This window comes from Leptonychotes weddellii, chromosome 12 (assembly GCF_054177405.1).
Source record: "Leptonychotes weddellii isolate Sample4059 chromosome 12, ASM5417740v2, whole genome shotgun sequence".
In the NCBI taxonomy this organism is placed as follows: Eukaryota; Metazoa; Chordata; class Mammalia; order Carnivora; family Phocidae; genus Leptonychotes; species Leptonychotes weddellii.
Window position 1 is genome coordinate 89,831,509 of NC_138380.1, and position 25,000 is coordinate 89,856,508.

At 43.4% G+C, this 25,000-nt stretch overlaps 1 long non-coding RNA gene across 2 annotated transcripts in view; it reads right to left on the reverse strand.

The window, feature by feature from the left end:
- Window positions 1-25,000, reverse strand: part of LOC145716621 (uncharacterized) — a 58,281-nt gene that overhangs the window by 25,768 nt on the left and 7,513 nt on the right. For both annotated transcript variants that reach the window (XR_014139434.1, XR_014139433.1), the window contains exon 2: window positions 17,647-17,842. This is a non-coding gene — a long non-coding RNA (uncharacterized LOC145716621). The remainder of the gene's footprint in view (window positions 1-17,646; window positions 17,843-25,000) is intronic.

Here is a 25,000-nt window from a genome sequence, read left to right on the forward strand (position 1 = left end):
AATGCTTCTCTCTTTTCTTCATAAATTTCCTTTCTCCTTGCTATTTTTAACAAGGTCATTGGTCTTTTCTCCATTCTGTTTGAGCTTCACCCTTCATTCTACCTTCAGACTTTACCTATTCAGGACTCAGCTTACTGTTTCATTAAAACAAAGCATGTCTCATTTCCCATTATATATTAATATCAGTATAATAGAGTTGAACTGTACGGGTTTTTAATCATCTCACTTTTGATCATTAAATCCCATTTCAGTTCATTTATGATGTCAATAATATGAAATATAAAAGGTGCATTGCTGGAGTTCAGCCTCACAAGGAAATTATCCTCCACCATGATTTCATTTCATGGTTCCCTGTATGTTTACCCATGTCATAGATGAATAGATGCAAGTGTAGATTGTTAGAGTGTATGCAGACCCACCTCTGCAGCCCAAAACTGATTACAGAATAGATGTGTCCTGGGGGTTGATACTGGAAGCTAGTGATCACCCCCTCTGTCAACCCAGGGTCATTTTCCTCAAGTAAGAGAAAGGAGTTGAGAAATCCTGAAGTTTTCACATTAGAGAGTATGTGGGACAAAACAATGAAAAGAAGAGAATAAGAAGGACTATTTTGTGGTAAAAGGTGAAAGGACCTGAAAATGGTTTCTGAAATACCTTACGGCTCGATCCATGAGAAGCCTGTCCAGAATTGGGAACAGTTCCTGCACTTTCCAACGGTTCTTGGACGTGGTGTCCAATAAGATGCCAGGTCTAGCATGTAAGCCCCCCAACCCCCAACCAAGAGCCATACAGGTGCTGTTGGGAGCAAAGCCAAAGGACAGGCAACTCTGTGTTTACTTCCTCCTCTGCTAAGGTGACTTCTGGATGGGAGTCCTGGAAGTGGTGGGGTGACGGTATTTGAGTGTGGACCCTGTACCACTCGCCTCATCAGAACACGGGAGCTGTGTGGCTCGTCCATCCTTCCGATGCCGGTTCATAACACTAGTGATACCCATGCAGGAAGGGAAGCGGATGGCCCAGGGATGCATTGCTGGAACCTTCTCTGTAACCCAAAACATGCAAAATGTTCATCAGTTCCTTGGATGGGGAAATTGAAAGCATCCTTCTTAAATGACACAAAATTGAGCTCAGGTTTTTAAAAAGTGACAACTTGAGAGTAAATACACCAAAATAAATCGAAACTGTGGAATTATTTTATGGTCCGTTTCTTATTTTTCTCTCAAATTTAAAAAATAATATTTAATGTAATATTTTCAAAGCAAAATAAGGGAGGCCAAATAGAAAGAGGAAGAACATTTCTACCATAGAGGAATTGATAACAGGAAATCAGCAGGCTAATCTGGGGCTCCTGTCCTCATCCCAGACCCTGACTCTCTCCTGACCATGCACATCACTGCTCCGAAGAACTCAGCATGCGAGTTGGTCCCTGGAACCTTCCCAGGGGCTGCAGACACCTCTCAGCCAGGTGGCCCCCACTGAGGGCTTTGTGCCTGTATGTGGCTCAGAGTCTCGACCGGGCCAGCCCCAGCCCCACTGGGAAACCTGACCCCTCTGACATCCAACACCACGTGTCAGAGAGGGTCAGAGTCACCCACACTGACAAATAACCTGCAGGATCTCTCCCTCCCTCCTTCCTACCTGACGGCAGCAGGAACCCCTTTCGCTTCCCCTCTGGAGTGACCTGCACCCGGGCTGCTGGGCTCATCCTGCTCTGTGGGGTGTAGCCAACCTGTCCACATCTCTGTGTCCTGCTGACCTTCTTCTCTGCCCAAACCTGGGTACGGAAGTCAGAGCTGTGCCAATCCCAAGGTTAAGGTTCACAAAGGGAGGTGAAAGCCACTCCTGCTTTCTCCCATCCAGACAGCCAGTAATAAAGGGAACGGCCCGCTGGCTCCCCACATACATTTCTCAAATGTCCACACCCTGAAAGACGGAGGGAAAGAGGGAGGAACTGGCATCCCGGAGCTCAACCTTATCCACTCACATACCTGCATTTCCCCCAACTTAACAACCCACACCCATGGACACCCCTTGTACCTTGTCATGACCTCAACCACTGTACCTTGGAAACCTGAAACCATCGTATTTCTACCAATGTCATGAAGTCCCTTAATCCCTCCCTTCTCCTAGGCTCCTGTCCCTACTCAGAGGGTCTTCAGACCCCATCCTCCTCCCATATCCTCAGTCCTCTGCCTTTGCCTCCACCCCCCATCCTGTCATCTCTCACTGATCAGTGCCTTGACCTGCTCCCCCCCCCAAATCCTGAGCTCCCTGAACCCGCAACCTGTGGTGTGTGCCCATATCTGGACAAGGGTACCATCCATGTCCCCTGTTGTCCCCACTCCTGGCCCCAAGCAGCAGAACCTGGCGTGGGCACGTCCCACAAACTGCACTCTGTGGGCCCTGGCCCCGGCCTGTGGTGGCCCTTCCATCACAGCCCTGGTCCCATTCCTTGTCCCGGCTGGGGGGCCAGCTCCCTCTCATTTCTCCCAGACTGTGCCATGTTCTCCAAACCTGCCAACCTCCACTGTCCCCATTGTCAGCTGGGAGCTCTCCTCCTGCTTGACAAGACAGTAAAGGCCACCGTGTGGGAAAGCAGACCCTGGGCTCCTGTTCCCATGATGACGAGCCTCAAGCTTCTCCTCCTATCTACCCCTGCTTCCATTTCAGAGAAACAGGCACATCTCCCCTGCTCAGCCAAGACCCCTGTCTTCCCAGGGATGCTTTTCTCTCTCACTTTGCTCTGATTAGCATTTATATTTGAGCTCCTCTTGCCTACTGTCTTTTCTCCATCTAACTAGAAACACTCTGAAGTCTCTCCCATTCTTTAACAAGCAAACCAAACCTGCTTTGGGCTCCAGTTTCCCATCAGTCCCCTGCACGTATGTCTCTTTCCTTTGCCACCGAGCATCCAGCAAGACCAGATCCTGGACCGCTTGCACCTGCCCTTGTTCACATGGCCCCAGCGCTGCTCTAGAACCACTTGTCAGGAGCCACCTGGGGCCTCCCCTCACACACACAGCTCGGAATGTGTCCTGCTCACGTCCACACTCTGTGTTTTAACTGATGGTGCCTCCTCACTACAACTGAGGATGTCTGTATTATCCACCAGCCTACCTGGGGGCCACTCGCCGTGCGTGAGAAGTGCAGGGCCTGAGTATCCGTTGAGAGAACGCAAGGAGAAATGTGAAGGTGCCGGGGCCTCTTTCTTGAACTTGTTCCCCCTTTGGTTTCCCTGATATCATTTCCTTCTGGATTTCCTCCACTCATTTCTTCTCAGGCTCCCTGACTGGATCCTCCCCTGTCTGCGCCTGGCGTTCTCAGCCTCCGTGCCCCTTGGTGCAGGGGGCAGTCAGGTACAAGGGCCATGACAGGTGCCTGAGAGGCAAGCTCCAAACTCAGCCCCCACATGCCCGAGCAGTGACGGGCCACGCTGCGTCCAGGATACAAGATTGCAGTAAGAAAATGAAGTGATGGTAAACAGTGCTTAGTGCAATGCTGAGCAGATTGTGGTGTCTCAATAAATAGGGAGGATGGTGACAATGACCCTAATGTCCCTCAATGACCCCATACACCCCCAACATCTCAGCTTCTACCCATGGTTCGAGAGCTCCCAAATGTACGTCTTTAGCACAGACTGCTCCTCTGAGCTCCAGGCCTGTAGCAAAAGTTTATAAAACAGAGCTCATCACTTTCATCCCCCAAATTGTGCTTCCTCCTACAAGACCATTCACAGTGAATTCTACCAACATCCACCCAATTCGTGGCCAGACCACGTAGTAAGAAAATAAACAAACAGAAGATTTAGTTCACTTATTGAAGAAATGATCAAAATAGCTATAAAAGACATTTTAGAGGCAGGACGCCTGGGTGGCTCGGTTGGTTAAGCATCTGACTCCTGAATTCAGCTCAGGTCATGATTTCAGGGTCCTGGGATCAAGCCCCACACTGGGCTCCATGCTCAGTGCGGAGTCAGCTTGAGATCCCCTCTCTCCCTCTCCCTGCTCTTTCTCTCAAATAAATAAAATCTTGAAAGAAAAAACGACACTTTAGAGTACAGGAGAAATTTTCCTGTGGACTGGATGTTGGATTATATTTAAGATTATTGGCAATTTTCTTGTGTTATGTTGGTAGTATAGTGCTCATATAGGAGATGGTCCTTGTCCTCAGAAGATGCAGGCGGAGGCATTCTGGGATGAAGGGCTTTGATGCCTGCAAATCTACTTTCAAATTGTTCATAAAAAAGATGTGCAAACACACACACACACACACACACATGCTCACACACATATATAAATGAATAAAGCAAATGTGCCAAATTCTTATAAACTGTTGAATCTGAGTGGTGAATACACAAGCGTTCATTACCGTAAACTTCAACTTTTCCGTACGCTTGATCTTTCCCATAATAAAAAATGTTGGGATAAAAAGCAGAATAAATATGTCTGAGAGGAAAGCATCTGCTGTGGTTAGCATATGTCCCCAGTGGACCAGGACTTTTCTTCCTCATTCTAGATATTATGATTTTAACCAAGCAGGAAAAATACGCAGATTTTTAAGTTTTTGGTTCCTGCTTTTAATTGGAGGTTCCATTCAGGTCAAGACAAAACCCATCGATAGACTATTCCTGATGGCAGCTACTGGGGAGGTAGATACTCCTGATCCTCTCTCACTCCCATCCGGCTTCATGCTAACGCTAGTATGTTCCTGAGGTAGGGCCAAAGGGGTGTTTTATCACTGTCATCCTTTGTTTTGTCTGTCTGTCTGTCTGTCTTTGCTGCTCATCCCAGCAGTGCCCCAGGCCCCAGCACAGGCCTACCTCCTCCTTGTTCTTGACCCTGAGCTCTTTTGTTGCTTTCAGGAATTTCTGAAACATGCAACACACATCAGGCCTTAGTCTCCCAGAAGCTATTCTTATGAACCCACACTTCTCTTTTATTCCCTGTGGAACATGATGCCATTTTCCTATCTTTTATTCATGTGCTATTTAAATCTGAGCTCACTAGAATTCCTTGGGCTGCCTTGCCATTCTCGTTACTTGCAAGCCCCATCCCTGACCTTTTAAGTGATTCTTTATTTTTTTTTTTTCAAATCGCACTAAGAGCACTTAACGTGACATCTATTCATCTTGCATAACTGAAATTTCAAACAGCATCTCTCCATTGCCCCTTCCGTAGCCCCTGGCAAGCACTCTTCTACTCTCTGTTTCTGTGAGTTTGACTGTTTTAGATTCCTCATGTAAGTGGGCTCGTGCGGCATTTCTCCTTGTGTGACCGGCTTATTTCACTCAGCATAATGTCCTGCAGGGTCATCCATGTGTTCGAGCAAGTGGGACTCATGCCCAAACCAGTGAGGAGCCAGGAAGAGATGGAATTCCAGATAAAATGCTGGGACTGGCTCCCCCACCTGTGTTCTTTCTGTTCCTAATCTGGGTTCTCTTTGCCTCTCTTTCTACTTCAGCTCTGTGCTCGTCACTGAACTTTAATGTGTGTCTGACCCCCTGGCATTGAGCACAAACCTGGTCCTGCCCACCCATATTTTGAACTTGGCTCTCTCCAGTAGGCTCCATCTTAGCTCATTTCTTTAGTGCTGGGTATCCTTGGAAGAAACTCCATACCCCCTTCCTGCTTCCAGAAGAAATCAAGCCCTGACCTATTCCCAGCTTCCACCGGGCAAAACAAGCACCACCTCTTTCTTCCCTGTCTTGCTTGAAAGGAGGAAATGAAGGACTTATATTACATACTTGTCCTTTATCTTCTTTAAAGGGCACAGTTAGAATGGACACCCATTGAGCAAAGTCCATGGTTCACAATATGGTTCACTCTTGGTGTTGTGCATCCCATGAGTTTGGACAAAGGTATGAGGACATGTATCCATCAGTATAGTATCATACAGACTAGATTCACTGCCCTAAAGATCCTCTGTGTATCCCCTATTCATTCCTCCCCCACCACTGAATCTCCACAACCCCTAATCTTTTTACTGTCTCCGTAGTTCTGCCTTTTCCAGAATATGGTTGGAATCATATAGCATGCAGCCCTTCCAGATTGGCTTCTTTCACTGAGCAATATTCATTTAAAGTTCCTTTGTGTCTTCTCATGGCTTGACAGCTTATTTCTTTTCAGGGATGAATACTATTTCATTGTCTGGATGTTGCACAGTTTATTATTCATTCATCCGCTGAAGGACATCTTAGTTGCTTCCAAGTTTTGGTAATTATGAATAGAGCTGCTATAAACATCATGTGCAGGTTTCTGTGTGGACATAAGTTTTTAACTGTTTTTGGGTAAATACACGATCAATCGCTTGGTCATATGATGTGTTTAGTTTTATGAGAAACTGCCAAACTGTCTTCCAAAGTGTCTGTACCATTTTGCATTCCCACCAGCAACGAATGAGAGTTCCTGTTGCTCCACATCCCTGCCAGCATTTGGTGCTGTCACTGTTCTGGATTTGGGCCATCCTAATAGGTGTGTGAGGATATCTATTGTTGTTTTACTTTGCCTTTCCCTGATAACATACAACATAGTTCATCTTTCTCCATTCTTTTTTGCCACCTGTGTATCTTCTTTGGTGAGGTGTCTTTTCTTGTTGTTGAGTTTTAAGAGTTCCTTGTATATTTTGTTCTTGTCAAATGACTATCTTTTGCAAATACTCTTTCCCAGTCTGTGGTTCATCTTCTCTTTCTCTTGACCCTGTCTTTCACAGACAGAATTTTTTTTATTTTAACAAAGTCTAGCTTACCAATTATTTCTTTCATGGATGATGCCTTTGGCACTGCGTCTAAATGTCACTGCCAGACCCAAGGTCATCTGGATTTTCTCCTATGTTATCTTCCAGGAGTTTTATGGTTTTGCATTTTACATTTAGGTGTGTGATCCATTTTGAGTTATTTTGTGTGAAAAGTATAAAGTCTATGTCTAGATTCATTTTTTTTTGCATGTGGATGTTCAGTTGTTGTGGCACCGTTTTTTGGTAAGACTCTCTTGGCTCCATTGTGTTGCCATCGCCCCTTTGTCAAGGACCAGATGACTATATTTCTAAGAGTCTATTTCTGGGCTTTCTATTCTGTTTCACTGCTGTATTTGTTTACTCTTGCCAATATCACACTGTTGCTTTATAGTAAGTCCTGATATCAGGTAATATCAGTCCTCCATCTTTGTTCTTCTTCAATACTGTGTTGGCAATTCTGGGTCTTTTACCATCCATATAACCCTTATATACCTCTCCATATAAACTTTAGAATCAGCTTGTTGATATCTACAAAATAACTTGCTGGGATTTTGATTGGGACTGTATTGAATCTATAGACCAAGTTGGGAAGAGGTGGTATCTTAACAGTATTGAGTCTCCCTATCCATAAACATGAATATCTCTCTGTTTATTTAATTTTTTTATTTTGTTTATCAGAATTTTATACGTTTCATCATATAGATCTTATACATATTTTGTTAGATTCATACCTAAATATTTCATTTGGGGGTGCTAATATGAATGCCATTGTATTTTTTATTTCAAATTCTACTTGTTTGTTGTTGGTATATAGGAAAGTAATTGACTTTTGTATATTAACCTTGCATCCTACAACCTTGCTAAATCACTTATTAGTTCCAAGAGGTTTTTGTTGTTGTTGATTCTTCCAGATTTTCTACATAGACAATCATATCATCTATGAACAAAGACAGTTTTATGTTTTCCTTCCCAATCTGTGTATCTTTTATTTCCTTTTCTTGTCCTACTGCATTACCTAGGATTTCTAGCGCAATTTTCAGAAGGAGTGGGGAGAAGGGAAACACTTTTTTTTGGTACCTCACCTTAGTGAGAAAACTCTGAGTTTCTCACCATTAAGCATGAACCTAGCTGTAGATGTTGCTGTGGTTGTTACTGTTGTTTTTAGTTCTAGGTCTTTTTGTAGATATCCTTTACCAAGTTGAGGAATTCCCCTCTATTGCTAGCTTACTGAAAATTTTGACATGAATGGTAGATTCTGATTTTTAACATGTACTCATTTGATAAATATTATCTATGACATGCCAGGCTTTGTGCTGACAATGGGAACATAGTGGTCAAAAGAGTGACTCATTCCTTGTCTTCCCCATGCATTGGTTAAGTCATTGTGAAGTTTCCTTCACACACATCACATACATATGCTACACATGCTCCATCCGAGGGACTACCTGTTTTAATGCTAATTCCATTGTATTCCTAACAAGTAGCTCCATTTTCACAGTTCTTTTTTAAAATTATTTTTATTTAAATTCAATTTAGTTAACATATAGTGTATTATTAATTTCAGGGGTAGAGTTTAGTGATTCATCAGATGTATATAACACCCATTGCTCATTACATCAAGTGCCCTGCTTAATGCCCATCATCCAGTTATCCCATCCTCCCACTCACCTCCCTTCCAGCAACCCTCAGATTGTTTCCTATAGTTTAGAGTCTCTTATGGTTTGCCTCCCTCTCTGTTTCTATCTTCTTTTATTTTCCCTTCCCTTCCCCTATGTTTATCTGTTTTGTTTCCTAAATTCCACAGATGAGTTGAAATCATATGGTACTCCATGGTTCTTTTTAATGATGTCCAAGAACTTTTTGTCCAGCAGCAAGGTTATGGCTTTTCTTTCTGTGACATTGCCATTTTTCATTTTGTAAGTGTTCTTTTCCATAAAGGTGTACTTGGGGATCTCTTGACAGACCTTATATCCCTTGCATTTATTCCCAATCCTGGCCCATGAGTATGCATTGAATTGTTAGTTTCCTGACACCTTAGTAATAGAATGATTACCATTATAGTTTCCTAGTAAATGGCTTATATCACTCTTGCCTGAAAGCCACTTCTCGCTATAATAAGACAATTTAACATGAGTATGGGGCTCAAATAACCTTCATAGGCTTGATTGCAATTAGCTTAGCTGCAATTAGACTGAAGGTCTTTCCTCTCTGCAGTTGGATGGAGTACAGCAGGTGAGGACTAGCAGTTTTTTCCCTCTCAGAACATGGATTCATCCACCCACTTCTAATATTTTGGTCACTGACTATATGCCAGGAATACTAGGGATATAGCAATAAAAATGGATAAAAAATTTTTTTAAAAATCCCTAATCTCAGGAATTTATTTTCATGGTGGAAGTAATTACAAAAACAAAATGAAAAACATATAGAAATAAAATATAGGCTATGTTAGCTAGTGATAAGTACTGTGGTGAAAAATAAAACAGGAAATGGGGACAGGGAAGGTTACTGAGAAGATGACATTTGAGTAAAAGCCCAGAGGTGTGCCATTATTGATAGGGGACATCAAAAGATGAGGGAAGGGCAAGGGTAGAGGCTAAGCAGGGGAGCTTGCCAGGCACACTCAAGGCATAGCAACATGAGGGGCAAGGTCACAGAAGTCAAGGGGTGTGAGCTCAGGAAGGGATTTATGGGCCATTGTAAAGACTTTTGCTTCACTTCAATATGAAGGGACGCTACCAGAGGGTTTTTAGCAGGAAAAGACACGCTGTAACTGGCAATGTAATGGAACCACTCTGTTGCAGTGTAGAGAACAGACAACAGGTGAGCATGTATGGAACAGAAAGAGTGCTCATTCCTACCCAGTCTCTCAGCTCCATCCTCCATGTTTTCTGCAACACGCATTTTGGGCATGGCACCCATGCTGGAGCCTTGGGTTTCAAAGCCAAGACTTTTTTCTTCTTCTGAGCTAACACTTCCTCATGCTGGGCAGTCCCTGAACAAGGCTGTTAGCAGGGCCTAAAGAGTGCCAAAGAGGTCTTCTTGGATGGGCAGAGGGAAGGACTGACAGCTCAGTATCAACCTTACACCAGCTTTGACAAATTCTAGGCATTTCACATTTGTTATTTAATTTAATCCTCACAACAACTTAATAAAATTCAGAATGGTTGGAGATTCAATGCAGACTTTGGTGAGCAAATTCCACCCCTTTCCTCTTGGGGTCTCACTGATCTGAGTAAAAGCGTAGCACATTATTAACTTATTAAAAGTATGGGGCTCCCTTGAGAGGTAGATTAGGGGACAAAATTGGGCTTCACAACTCAGTCTCCAGTTGAGACCTCAGGAGCTGACAAACCCAAGATTACCCATTTGGTCACAGGCTAAATTAAGCCCTGCCTCAGGGGGCCAACCACAAGATAAAGGTGGAGCCACTCATAAGCAGAAACTTTAAGCCATTAAAAATGTGCTGCAAAGGCTGTTGGGATCCCACCACTGTTATTCTCTGACTTAGGAGGAGTGCAAAGGCAACAAGGAGGAGCCAGACTCCTCTTGCTGGTCCAGACGGGATGAGAGACGCAGGTGAGTGAAGTCAGGTTGGAGGGACATGCCTCTGCTGCTTTTAATACCCACCCTGTCTGGGAGACCCCACCCCTTCTCTTTGAGATGCTCACGTTTTCGTGTGAATATGCCGAGGAGAAGAAGAGGGTCATCCCCACCTGCTGCCCTAGGCACAACATTAACTGCAGGTCAGGACAACATGTGTCTCAGTTACTGGCTGATGGCCAGAGGTCATGAGAGCCAATGTCAGGCAGTTGCATTCTTCCAGCAATGGGCACACTACCAGAGTTCTCAGGTCTAAAGTCTCGGACCCCCAGATCGGGGAGCATAACCAGGGTCACAACGACGTGGACATCCTGAATAAGCTCTGGGAGATGAAACATTGGGCCTTCTGTGAGGGTCCCAGGTAACTGCTATGGGCTACATTGTGTTCCCCCCAAATTCATGTGTTAAAGGGCCAACCCCCAGTACCTCAGATGTGACTGTCTTAAGAAATAGGATCTTTACAAAAGTAGTTAAAATGAGGTCATTGGATTGAGCTCTACTCCAGTCTGACTGGTGTCCTTATAAGAAGAGGGGATCAGGACATAGACACACACAGAGGGATGACCACAAGAGGACACGGGGCGGAGACAGCCGTCTGCACGCCCAGGAGAGGCCTCAGGAGGAACCAACTGTGCCGACAGCTGGATCTCAGACTTCTAGCTTCCACAAGTGTGAGACGATAGGTGTTTTTCAAGCCGCCTGGTCTGTGGAACTTTGTTAGGGCAGTCCCACCAGACTAACACAGCCCCGTGTGACAATGATGCTCAGTAATTTGGGTTTTTAAGCAGCCTGGTGGCTCTCATACCCAAAAAGAGATGAAATCCACATCAACATGACTCAGAAATAGGGCCGTGTTTGTGCACAGGGTTGTGACTATCCTTGCCGCACGTCTGGTCTTGCGGTCGCGATATCTACTGCTGAATTTCATCCATCCAGAGCGGCCTTCCCCCTACATGGCCATGCGACTCTTCCCTCCACCATCCAGACTCTACTGGGACCCCCCCCCATCATCATACATTTAACACGCCATGTTATGTCTTCTCTGCAACACGTAGACCCACTCAGTGTGATAAAAAGCCTCATCCTTATTCCATGACATCAAAGAATGTCTTCATCGGGGACTTATTCTTTCACTCATTCTCATTATTCATGTTTGAATCCTCTTCGATCTGTTAGAATCTGCACCTTCACAGTTACTGTTTGTGTACATGTGGCTAAATGGCACATGGGCAGCGGTCCTGACACGCTGGTATTCTGTACCCATGGCAGACATCACTAATTGATCTGTCCTCCCCAACCTAAGTGGCCCTGCCCATGAAGTAGAGCAGTTGAGGAAAGGGAAAAGTTTTCCATCATCCATGGTCGGTTTGTGAGAAGAGAGTTGTGATTCACGAATCCTCATCTTCTCCTTCAGCAGACTGCAGTTTGCACTTCTGCGTGCACACATGCACACGCTCACACGCACGCACAGTGATGAGCTTGGCCTCCAGCAAGAAGATAAGCATTTTTGCTGCCTGGTGTCACTGGACTTGTCCACTGACCTTACACATGTCTCCATGATGTCTGGACTGCCAAGTGAAATTCTACCCCTCCCTGACTCCCTTTGGAAATTCCCTAATTGCCACAAGAAAAACCTGCATTCCCTCCGCAGCCCTGCCAGCCCTCAGCCTTGAGATTTCCTAATGGAAACCACTCACTTCTGTTGGAATCTCAGGGGTAATGAGCAGTCTGGGACTTGCCTTAGTAAGAAGGCAAAGCCATTGCCAAAAACGTTGTTGATGTCAACTCATGTCTTCCTCGAAGGCAGCATATGAAGGAGTTGTTTCGTGTTGACTGTCTCCTGTATATTTATTGACTGAAACATTTGAGCTGTTGCTTTTCACATTTGTAATTTTAGACCACAGATGCCTAGCATGTGTAATCATACAGCAAATCTCACATCTAATGAGAAAAATGTCAAGTATATTGTTATCCACCGTAAAAGCTGTGAAAAATATCTCCGCCATATGCAATGTGCCTTCTGCTGCTGCCTCTGTGAATTTAACTGGTAACAATATGAAATTCACAGGAGGGCAGACATTTAAAAATGAAAACTTGGTTCAACTTTCTCTTGCCTTTACAAAACCACCCCTCAAAGAAGTACAGATCACCCCTCAAAGTTGTGCTCGCACACCTCGCCTGGATTCCTACAGCAGCCTGCTACCCCATTTCTTGCCATTTTGTGTCTTCCCAATACATCTTCCACATTGCTGCCAGAATTATTTGCTAAAGCTTAGGCCTGGAATATGAGCCACTACTTAAAAGCCTTATGTGGCATTCCCTCTCCTCACCACTGCCAACTGGATGCTCTGTGACCCCGCCCCCTGCTCCAGGCTGTCCTCCCAGCGTCCACCCCCCATACCCTCATTCTAACCAGGCTAGGTCACTGGTTACTGACTGAACCCACCATACCTCTCCCCACACTCCATGTTGTCTCTAAAGGGCCATGTTTTTCTCTCCTCTTCTGTGCAGCAACTCCCACGTATCCTGCAACATTGACCTCAAACGTCACCTCCTCCGTGATGCCTGCCCACAGAATCAAATGGCCCTCTGTCTGTGTGCATGAGGCAATATATACCACCTCTATGGGAGGGCTCGTCATGTGGAATCCTAATGCTTTGTTACCGGCATCTTCTGTTCAACTCTGAGCTCCATGGACAGCATTGCATTATGGTTGCTCCTCATCCCAGCCCTGCCCAGCCGACCCCAGCCACAACAGCACAGTGGCTGTCCTTCACATTGACCTGGATGATAAAACTCACTGTGGCAGGGGCAAGAATAAATGAGGTTTCTTACCCAGGAGCTTGCTGTTTGACTTTGGTGACACAAAACCTTGCCATTAGGCGGGCTGTGTTTATTTCTAGGCTGCTCTCTGTACTTTAGCTCTTTCTCCTCCTGAACAAAATAACAGCCCTGTCAGTCAGAGAGCAATTGATAGTGATAAAAATTCTGCTTTTAGACAGTGAGTTCACTTGTTCTTAAGTCATTCTTTGCCACAAACTGCAGGCTCATTATACAAGGGAAATGTGGTATCTCTGAGAAGCCACACGCTTAGAAGTTTATAATTTGCCTCAACTGATGACGAAGGTTTTCGCTGCTTGTCTGAGTGTGGCTGGGGTGGGGACGTGACAGTAAACAAAGCTTCATCTTACTCACTGGAACTGATCTATGGAAACCAGAGAGCAATACCTGTTTTCTAGATAGGCACCTACCACTTGCTTGGGGCTTTGGAGGAAAAAGGAGCGATTCTCTCCAAACAGACTCCCTGCCTCTGAGAAGGTGTTCACTGTTCAGGACACCTCATCCCCACTGACCTTGGGACTTCCCATTGCAAAAAATAAATTCACCGTCCATGACTTTTGCCAAGAAAAATGGAACATATGGTAGAATATCGGGTTATCTCAGCAAATGCAAAGAAAGGCACATAGGCAGGCTTCAGGTGGGGATGGACGTAGAAGATGGCAAATGGAATAGAGCAGCCTTTCCCTCCCCACCCTCCCCTCAACACCCACTTTGGCCAAATAAGACCATCCCTGAGGACGTAAGTTCGCAAACTTCCATTCAGAGACTGACCAGACTCTCTCCATCCTACTTCTGATTCCCAAGCACTAGCATACCCTGTCAGTTTCTCTCAGGAATCTATTTTGGTCCAGGAGACAAGTGCACGTGATATACAGAGAGTCTATCCCCTCCATAGGGAGAAATGATGTGGACTCCACAGACCCCCAGTAATGGCTATCCCCTCTTATCCTCACCTTTTACCAAACCTTCTGGAGCAAATGATGGGTAGAGTCAACAGGTTTATTCTCACCTGCTCTCCATATTCAGTCATGGCTGTCTGGTTTTGGGTGAACTGTGTGTCCCTTAAAGATGTCGGAATCCTAAACCCCTGTATCTCATTTGGAAGTGAAGTATCTGCAGATGTAGCCAAGTTAAGATGAGGTCATTTAGTTGGGACTTAATCCAGTATGATTGGCATCCTTATAAAAAGGGGAAATGTGGACCTAGAGCAACCAGCACATGGAGAATGCCATGTGAACATGAAGGCAGATAGCCATGGAACGCCAAGGGTTGCCAGATCACCATCAGAAGCTAAGGGAGAGGCATGGAACAGGTTCTTCCTCACAGTCCTCAGAAGGACCCAACCCTGCCAGCACCTTGATACCAGACTTCTGGCCTCCAGGACTGAGAGATAGTAAATTTCTGTAGCTGAAGTCACAGTCTGTGGCATTTTGTTATGGCGGCCCTAGCAAATTAACACACTGGCCTTCAAGAAGAAGAAGCCAGGCAAGCTGGTCAGGGCAAAGGTGATCTTTCTGATGCCCCTACCACAGAAGGATAGGGAATGACTTACATTGACATAGATAGCCCCTGAATTGGAGGGAGATTTTTCCCTCCTGAAAGGACAATATAGTTGAGTTTAAGAGTACAATTAGATAGAGAGAGAGAGAAAGAGAGACTGAATGTTTGTGTTCTCTTAAAATTCATACATTGAAATCCTAATCTCCAAGGTGATAGTATTTGAAGATGGGGACTTTGGGAGGTGATTAGGTCATGATGGTAGAGCCCTCACAATGGGATTAGTGCCCTTATAAAAGAGACCCTAGAGAGCTAGCTCTCCTTCCACCATGGGAGGATGCAGAAGATGGCCATCCATGAACCAGGAAGCAGGTTCTCACCAGAAACCAAATCAACAGGGGACTTGATCTTGAAGTTCCAGCTTCCAGAACTGTAATAAATAAATGTTTTTGGGGGGGTGCCTGGGTGGCTCAGTCGTTTAAGTTTCCAGCTCTTGATTTTGGCTCAGATCATGATCTCAGGGACCTAGGATCAAGCCCCACTGAGGGCTCCGTGCTCAGCAGGGAGTCTACCTGAGATTCTCCTCCCACTGCCCTTTCCCCCACTTGTGCTCTCTCTTTCTCTAAATAAATAAATAAATAAATAAAATCTTTAAAAAACGTTTTTTGTTTATGCCACCCAGAGTATGGTATTTTTTTTATAGCAGACCCAACAGATGAATATATATATATTTTATAATATAATAGGTTATATATTATAATATTGTACCTATATTTATATAATATATTACATATTATACATATAACATAAACACTATATTAAAATATAAACATAAATATATACATATATTTACCAGAGAAGTCACTTAGCAATATAGAACTTCAAGGTCAAAGAAAGCTTTTTGTTTTAGACATTTTTCTTTCTCTTTTGGCAAAACTATTGGTTGGAACCTTTTGTGGAATTCCTTCTTTGTCCACAAAACAACTAAAAAAACCCAGGTTCAGGACTTTCTGTCTACTGAGCATGTGCAGTTCAGGCCGAAGCAGAAAGAGTTCTGTCTGTAATGCCCTCGAGCTGAATGCTCAGTATGGTAGCCAATGGCCACATGTGGCCATCTAAATTCCATTTCGTTAAAACTACATATTCATTCCTCAGTCACATGGATTGAACGCTCATTAGCCACATGTGGCAAGAGGCCACCTAATTGCAGAGCTCAGACATAGAACATTTTCACTGATGCTGGAAGTTCTACTACATAGTACTGCTCAAGAGAAGCAAATGATGAAGCAGAAAGATGAAATTAGAATCATGACCAGGTTTCCAATTCCAGCTCTCCAGTTTCATGACCATTCACCTTAGGCAAAACATGTTATCTTTTTCATTTCTTTCCTCTCCCCACTAAAAGAGAGAGAAAACCAGCTTCCTTACATAATAGACTTGACTTGGTAACTAAAAAAGATGTATACAATCAGTTTAGTGCAATGAATATGAACCAGGCATTATAAGTCTATAGACCAAAGACATATTGAACACATCCTCTTGGATGTGCATGGAGCGGGCAGTCAAGTAAAGAGAGAAGTTTAAAAAGAATTATATTACAGGCAGTAACAAATATACATAAGATATTAAAGTAGGATGAAATGATGACACAAAGATGGAATGCTTAATTTGAGGGCAGTGCAGGAAGACTTCTGCAGGAAGACTCCGTGTACAGAGCATTTCTAAAGGGGAAAGGGTTGAGGATGAATTAGAATTTTATAGGCAGAGGAGGTGCACCTGACATTTCTGGCATGAAATGCACATAATAAAATCCAGGTCTCTTCTCTCAGCCCACTCCTTTCTTGCAATCGCTGATCTAAGCAAGAAGTGTTAAAATTTTGTTTTCCAGAACACAATATTCAAACAAAATCTTAAGTGAAAACATAATATAAAATATGTAAAAGCAATGCTGGGGGTTCCACCTCTGGCCAAAATGGAGTAATAGATATAGTATTTATCCTCCTGATGAAAAAAAAAACAGGAAAAACAATAATAAAATATAAGAAATAACAGTTTTCAAGATGCCAGACAACACTTAACAAAGGACAGTGATCACCAAGAGACAGGAAACAAACCAGATGAGCTCTAAAATTATAGCACACAGGGAGGGACCCAGGTATCAGAAGACCTCCCTAGTTGGAGGAGACAGGGCTGCAAGGCCAATCACAGGACAGGGTGAAGGAGGGAGAGACAGAAGACGGAGGGAGAACTCACAAGCACTGATGAGTGAATGCAGGGAAGAGATTACCTGAGGCCAGGGTAGGAACCCTGAAATGATTACAGGGAATGCTTTGTGGCACCCTCACAGGGAAAAGGACAGTGCCTGCTCCCCCAAGCCAGATCAGAAACCTCAAGACTCATGGGGCATTGGGTACAACAATCAGTAATAGGAAAAAATGAGAACCTAGTTAAAGTTGACCCTGGTCCTACCTAAGAAAAATCTTAAGAACAAGAACCGAAAGGACTAAATGTTTTTAATAATTTTAGTTTTCAGTAGCCTAATTCCTTCCCAGGATGAAGTCGAAGAATATTTATGACAGTACAAAAATATCAGTCCTCCCCAAGGTGAAATTCACAATGTCTGCATTCTAAACAAGATTTCCAGGTATGCAAAGATGCCAGAAAATACAACTCATGATGAGGAGAAAATTCAACCAATGGCAACTGAACTGGAACACACACACATCAGAATCAGCAGGCCAAGACATTAAAAGTGATTATAACTGTATTCCGTATATTCAAAAAGTTGAATAGAGACATGGGAGAGACTTTTAAAGACCCAACTGAAGTATAATATCTGAGATAAATGATACGCTGATGGAATTAATGGCATATTAGGCATTATACAAGAAAATATCAGTGAGTAGAAAATTTCCAAAATAAAGCACTGAGAGAAAAAAGAATAATAATTTAAAAAGATGAATGGAAGTGCACCTGGGTGGCACAGTCGGTTGAGCATCCAACTCTTGGTTTCGGCTCAGGTCGTGATCTTAGGGTTGTGAGATGGAGCCCCTCATCTGGCTCCGTGGTCAGCACACTCAGCATGGAGTCTGCTTGAGTTTCTCTCTTCCTCTCCCTCTCCCACATCCTGTGTTCTCTCTCTTTCTTGCTGTCTCTGAAATAAATAAATCTTAAAAAAAAAAGATGGTGTATCAGTGCCCTACGAGACAATTCCAAGCAGCCAACGTAGATGCCCTTGAACTCCTCCAAAGAGAGGACACAGAGTGGTTGAAGATTTCCAAATTTTTTTAGGGAGAGGGGCAGAAGGAGAAGGAGAGAGAGAATCTGAAACAGGCTCCACTCCCAGCACAGAGCCCAACATGGGGCTTGATCTCACAATCCTGAGATCATAACCTGAGCCAAAATCAAAAGTCCAACACTTAACCAACTGAACCACCCAGGCATCCCAGAAGATTTCCAAATTTGATGTATCTATAAAGCCATAGATCCAAGAAGCTTGATGAACTTCAAGTACAAGAAAGACGAAAAATAACTAAGCCAAGGTACATCATACTCAGATTGCTTAACATCAATGATATAGAAAAAAAAAATCTTAAAACCAGTCAGGAGGATAAAGAACATAACACAAAGAGGAACAGAGATGAGGATGACAGAATTCTTGTCAGGAAAATGTAAATGGCTAGACAATGGAATGACATTTTTAAGTATGGGGAAAATACCTGTCAATATAGAATTCTATCACCAACAAAGATAATTACTGTAAAGAAACAAAATTTAAAACTTTTCAGTTATAAAGACCTGCAAAAAAATGATACTAGATGGAAATATATATCTACACATAATAATAAACATCATCAGAAATAATAAACATGTGGGTAAATTCAAAAATGACTTTTTTCTTAATTTTTAAGTATCTCTAAAAGATAACTGACTGTATGCTAAAATAATAACAATGTGGTGTGGGGTTATGACATATGTAGAAGTAAAATGTATGACAAGGACAGCTTGAAGAGCTAAGAACAGCAATGCTAATATCAGAAAAATAGAATTTAAGACAAAAATTGTCACTAGAGACAAAAAGGACATTTTATGACAAGAAGACAGATCCATAACAAATATAAACACACATAAGCCTAACAAAAAGCTGCATAATACATGAAGCAAAGATTGAAAGAATCCCAGGAAGAAACAGACAACTCAATAATAATAATTGGGGATGTCACTGACCCATTTTCAATAATAGATCAGACACCTGACCGAAGATCAACGAGAACACAGAGACCGTGAGCTGTACTCTAGACCAACCAGACCTAACAGCCATCTGCTGAGTGCCCCACCCAACCACCAGAGCATACACATTCCACCCAAGCGCCCATCAAACATACTCCAGGATAGACCCTATATTAGGTCATAAAATAAATCTAAATAGAATTTAAAGGATTGAAATCATGCGGAGTGTGTCTTCTGACCAAAATAGAATGCAATTAGAAATGAATAACAGATGGAAGTTTGAGAAATTCACAAATATGTGGAAAATAGACACCACATCCCTAAATAATGAATGGGTCAAAGAAGAAGTCACAAGGGAAATTAGAAAATACTTCGAGAGGAAAGAAAATGAAAACACAATACATCAAAACTATGTGAGGCAGCTAAGTCAGTGTTTAGAGGGAGATAAGCAAACCTTTCACCTTAACACATGGAAAAATGAAGAGCAACCTAAACCCAAAGCAAGTAGAAGGAAGGAAAGAATGAAGATTGGATGGAAATCCAATAACTGAAAGAGAGGGTAGGAAACAATTGAGAAATCAACAAAAGCAAAATTTGCTTCTTTGAATAGATCGACAAAACTGACAAACTTCTAGCTAGGCTGACCAAGAAAAAAGAGAGGAGACTGGAATTTCTACAATCATGAAGGAAAGAGCGAATACTACTACTGACCTTGGAGAACTAAAAACGATTATAAGGAAATTCTGTAAACAACTATATGCCAACAAAGTAGACATTCTAGATGAAATGGACAAATTCCTAGAAAGACACAAATTACCAGGACTGACTCCAAAAGTAGAAAATCCAATAAGCCTATAACAAACAAACAGATTGAATTAGTAGTCAGAAAACTTCCCACAAAGTAAAGTCCAGATGGCTTCACTGGTGAATTCTACCGAACATTAGAGGAAAAATTAACGCTAATATTTCACAAGTCCTTACAAAAATATAGAAGAGGAGGCAACACTTCCCAAGCCATTCCATGAGACAAATATTACCCTGATACCAAAACTAGAGAAAGACATCTCAGAATATACAAAGAACTCTTAAAGACAACAACAACAAAGCCAATTTAAAAATGGGAAAAGGACGTGGATAGACATTTCTCCAAAGAAGCTCTACAAACGGCCAGTAAGCACATGAAAAGATGCTCAGCATCATTATTCATTAGGGAAATGGAAATCAAAACCACAAAGAGATACTACTTCATACCCATTAGGATGACCTTCATCGAAAAAATGGAAAACAAACAGTGTTGGCAAGGATGTGGAGAAATTAGAACCTTCATACATTGCTGGTGGGAATGTAAAATGGTGCAATAGCCAAAAAATTTGGCTATCCCTCAGAAAGTTAAACATAGAGATTCCAAATGGTTCAATAATGCCACTCCTAAGTATAAACCCAAAAGAAATGAAAACACATATTCACACAAAAGCTTGCACACAAATGTTTATAGCAGCATTACTCACAATAGCCAAAAGTACAGGGTGGGGGGATTTCCATTGACTGATGAGCAGATAAACAAATTGTGGTATGTCCATACATGGGATACTAGTTGGCCACAAAAGGAATGTGGTACTGACCCATGCTACAGCATAGACGATCCTTGGATTCATTATGGTAGATGAAAGCAGCCAGACACAAAAAGCTACATACTGTGTGATTCTATTTATATGAAATTTCCCAAACAGGCAAAACCACAGAGATAGGAAGTAGCTTAGTTGCCACAAACTGGGAGAAGAAGGATAGACGGAGTGTTTGCCAACGGTTATGGGGCTTCTTTTTAGGGTGCTGAAAATGTTATGGAACTAGACAGTGGTGAGGACTGCACAACTTTGTGAATGTACCAAAAAAAAAAAAAAAAAAAAACCCACTGACTTGTACATTCTAAAATGGTGGATTTTATGGTCTGTGAATTCTATTGGTTGAGAAAACCAACCTTTTTTGAAAAGAATAGCATAAGGGCCAGAAAGAGAGAAATGAAAGTGTGCTATCGCAAGGTTCTTACATGCAGCACGTATTCTGTTATTGTTTCTTTATAGGCTTTATTTTATCCTCCTTAGTTGTCATCAATTCTATTCATCAGTTGTGTCCGGTGTTTTCCAAGGCTACAATAGGATTGTACCTCTCTGTCCCCTTGAAATTCGTAGTGGCACATGACTTGGGGCACCTGGGGTGGTTCAGTCAGTTAACTGTCCAACTCTTGGTTTTGGCTCAGGTCATGATCTCAGGGTCATGGGATCGAGACCTGCATTCGGCTCTGCACTCAGTGGGGAGTCTCCTTAGGATTCTCTCTCCCTCTCCCTTTGCCCCTTCCCTTGCTCTCTCTCTTTCTCTCCACTCTCTCTAATAGGTAAATAAATAAATAAATAAAATCTTTAAAAAAAAAAAGCAGTGGTCACTTGACCTGCTTTGGTGAATGAATTGGGAGCAGAGATGGCATGTGCACTTTCTTCTGGAAGCCATAAAATTAGCACATGATTGGCCACAGCCTTTTTGAAGCTTAGGAACAGGAAGCATGTGTGGAGATGAAGCCTAGGTCAGCCTGGGTCCCTGAATGTCTCCCGTCAGCAAAGCCCCTTACCGTGGTAGGCATGTGGTATGAGCAAGAAATTAACTTTTGTTGTGTTAAGTCATCAAGATTAGGGATTGTTACTGCCTGATAACTTAACCTATCCTGACTAATGCAGCCTCCATAACAAATATTTTTTATCTTCCTTGAGTGACTTCATATTTAGTATGTTTAAAAAAATCACATAATATTTCAAAGAGTGAAAGTTTTACTATTTTTTTCCAACAAGATCCTTTTGCAGAACATTTGGAAAGTTTCCCACCCTTCTCTATTAAATAATCACATTGTAATAAGCATTTTGATGCTTACAGCTTTGTCTGCCTGCTTTGCATTATTTCCTTGGGTTATATCCCCAAGTGATATCACTGGACCAAAACATCCATAATTTTATGGATGTTGATTTGTAAATCTTTCACCTCATTACTTACAATATATGAATGTACCTGTCCCACCATGTCTTTACAAGCATTAGGGATTACTGTTTTAAATTATTAAAGGTATTCAAATTAGTGTAAAGACCCATAAAAATCTTTCTCAGTTTATTTTTTTTTTTTTTAAGATTTTATTTATTTGACAGAGAGAGACACAGCGAGAGAGGGAACACAAGCAGGGGGAGTGGGAGAGGGAGAAGCAGGCTTCCCGCAGAGCAAGGAGCCCGATGTGGGACTCGATCCCAGGACCCTGGGATCATGACCTGAGCCAAAGGCAGACGCTTAACGACTGAGCCACTCAGGCACCCCAAAATCTTTCTCATTTTAAACAAACCTAATACACTAAATATATACTTGCATAAAGAGTAAGTCAAGGGGCACATGGGTGGCTCAGTCAGTTAAGCAGGTGCCTTTGGCTCAAGTTATGATCCTGGGGTCCTGGGATCAAGCCCCGCATCTGCTCCTGCTCAGCGGGGAATCTGCTTCTCCCTCTCCCTCTGCCTCCCTCCCCGCCCCCCCGTGCTCGCTCTCTCTCTTTTGCTCGTTCTCTCTCAAATAAATACATAATCTAAAAAGAAAAGAGTAAGTCAGGGGCAATTACTAGAAACATTCTTCTCTAATGCATTTACAGTATGGTATGGGGCATGGGTGTGGCTGTCTGTGAAGTGTCTTAAGTGTTGGTTAAGTGTGTGACTCTTGATTTCGGCTCAGGTCATGATCTCAGGGTCATGAGATTGAGCCCCGTGTTGGGCTCTGCACTGACTGTGGAGTCTGCTTAAGATTCTCTCTCCCCCTCTCCCTATGCCCCCACTTTTGCTCACACACTCTCTCTCTCTCAAAAAAAAAAATAAATAAAACTTTGATTTGACTCTATCAGCTCCTCCTGTGTTCAGGAGAAGTAGGAGAATTGCATTTTGACATCAATCAAGGCAGACGGGGTATAGGTTCTATGAAGGGGGGGACTGGCAGAGGGGAGTTCTCATGCTCCACACTTCATATAAGTCAAATGCATGACTCGCTTAAAAAGCAGCGGGAGTAGCCCGGCTTGAGTGGTGGCGGGGGCATTCAAAAGAGCGTCAGGCAGAATGGGGTAGAAGACTCAAATTGTGCAGGCAGGGTGCTCTGTCCCATAAGGTCACCTCTCCCTGCCATGGTATTGGCTTCTTCCGTAGCAGGTTCTCCCACAAGGTGGGAAGATGGCCACCAGCGGACTCCCAGTTTAGCAACACAGGGAAAGCGAAAAGCTGTTGCCTCTCCATCAGGGGAGCAATCTAAAGAGAGACCCTGCTAACCCAGCTGGGCCACCCACTCCTCCCCAGCAACTTTTCCTGACGCCCGCAGGAGGCAGGAGGCTGGCACGGGAGAGCAAGTCCCTCGACGGAATAGGGGTGCTGGACAGGCCAAGGCAACCGAAGTCCTTCATGTCATGTATCCTCCCAGCAGTCCTACAAACTATTCATAACTGACATCAGGGAAAATTCAAGATAACCATGAAGCATCTTCTAGTAGCAAACGTAGACGCGCTTGAAAAATTAAAGAACGGACAACATCAAATGATGGAAAAGCTAAGTCAATAGGAGAGACTAGACAAGCCTTCCTTACAGAACTCCAGATGGTAGAGGGGAGTATCTCTGTAGGTACTTCTCCCTCTAGGAGGTGGAGCTTCATTCCCTTCCCCTTGAGTGCGGGTGGGCTCAGGGACTCACCTCCTGTGATAGGGCACAACCAGGGAAGCACCGTAACTCTACAGAGGACACACTTGGCAGGTGCCACGCTTAACCCCAGGATCAAGGTCAACCCCAGCAAGGACAAGTCATGTTGATGTCATAGACCCCAGATAGGACGCGATGGGGACACTTCACCTCTGTGGGATTCATTCCAGACATCCACAGCCCAACATAATCATGAGAAACATCAAAACACACAACGTGACAGACATCATACAAAATTCCGGACCAGCACTCCTCAAAGAGTGCATGGTCTGCCTCAAACTAGAAAAGGTGCTGCAGGTTCCATGCTGGGAACGTGGAATGGCTGCCCAGCAAGAGGCTACCCAACAGCCCTTACAGATTTGTCCCCCAGGGGGATTGAAAATGCTGAGACCCAAATTAAGGGAGGACATGGCAATTGCTGGCCTTGACCTAAGTGATATCCTTGCAGCCTGCCCACTCCTGGGGCTCCCTGGACAAGAGCTTCTTGGAAGCAGGTACCATGGTTTTCTATGTGTCTGCATCTCCACCAGTTTGTAGAGAGGGTTGGGTGCATACTGTAGGTACCAGGTGCTCTGGTGCAGACTGTTACTTCTGCACACCCCAGTAAATGATGAACGCTTATTCGCAGATTGCAATTGAAAAGGCAGAGGGGGACCAAATCCTAGGATCAAGTCCCTTGCTGCTCCTCTGCCACGTGCCACCAGGACCCTGTGCTCCCCTTCCTTCCTTCTTCCCGCTTTCCCTCCCTTCTCTCTCTCTTTCTTTTTCTTTCTTTCCTTTCTCTTTCTTTCTTTCTTTACTTCTTTCCTCCTTCCTTCCCTCCTTTCTTTCTTTCTTCCTTCCTTTCTTTCTTTTTCTTTCCTTCCTTCTTTCCTTTCTTCCTTCCCTCCCACCTTCCCTCTTTCTTTCTTTTTCTTTCTTTCCTCCTTCCTTCCTTCCTTCCCTCCCATCTTCCCTCCTTTCTTTCTTTCTTTCCTCCTTCCTTCCTTCCCTCCCACCTTCCCTCCTTTTCTTTCTTTCTTTCCTCCTTCCTTCCTTCTTTCAGTCCCATCTTTCCTCCCTCCTTTCTTTCTTTCTTCCTTCCTTCCTTCCCTCCCACCTTCCCTCCTTTCTCTTTCTTTCTTTCTTTTTCTTCCTTCCTTCCTTCTTTCTGCCTTCCCTCCCTTCTCTCTCTTTCCTTTTCTTTCTTTCTTTCTTTCTTTCTTTCTTTCTTTCTCTATTTCTTTCTTTCTTTCTTCCTTCTTTCCTTCCCTCCCACCTTCCCTCTTTCTTTCTTTCTTCCTTCCTTCATTCCTTCCTTCCTTCCCTCCCACCTTCCCTCCTTACTCTTTCTTTCTTTTTCT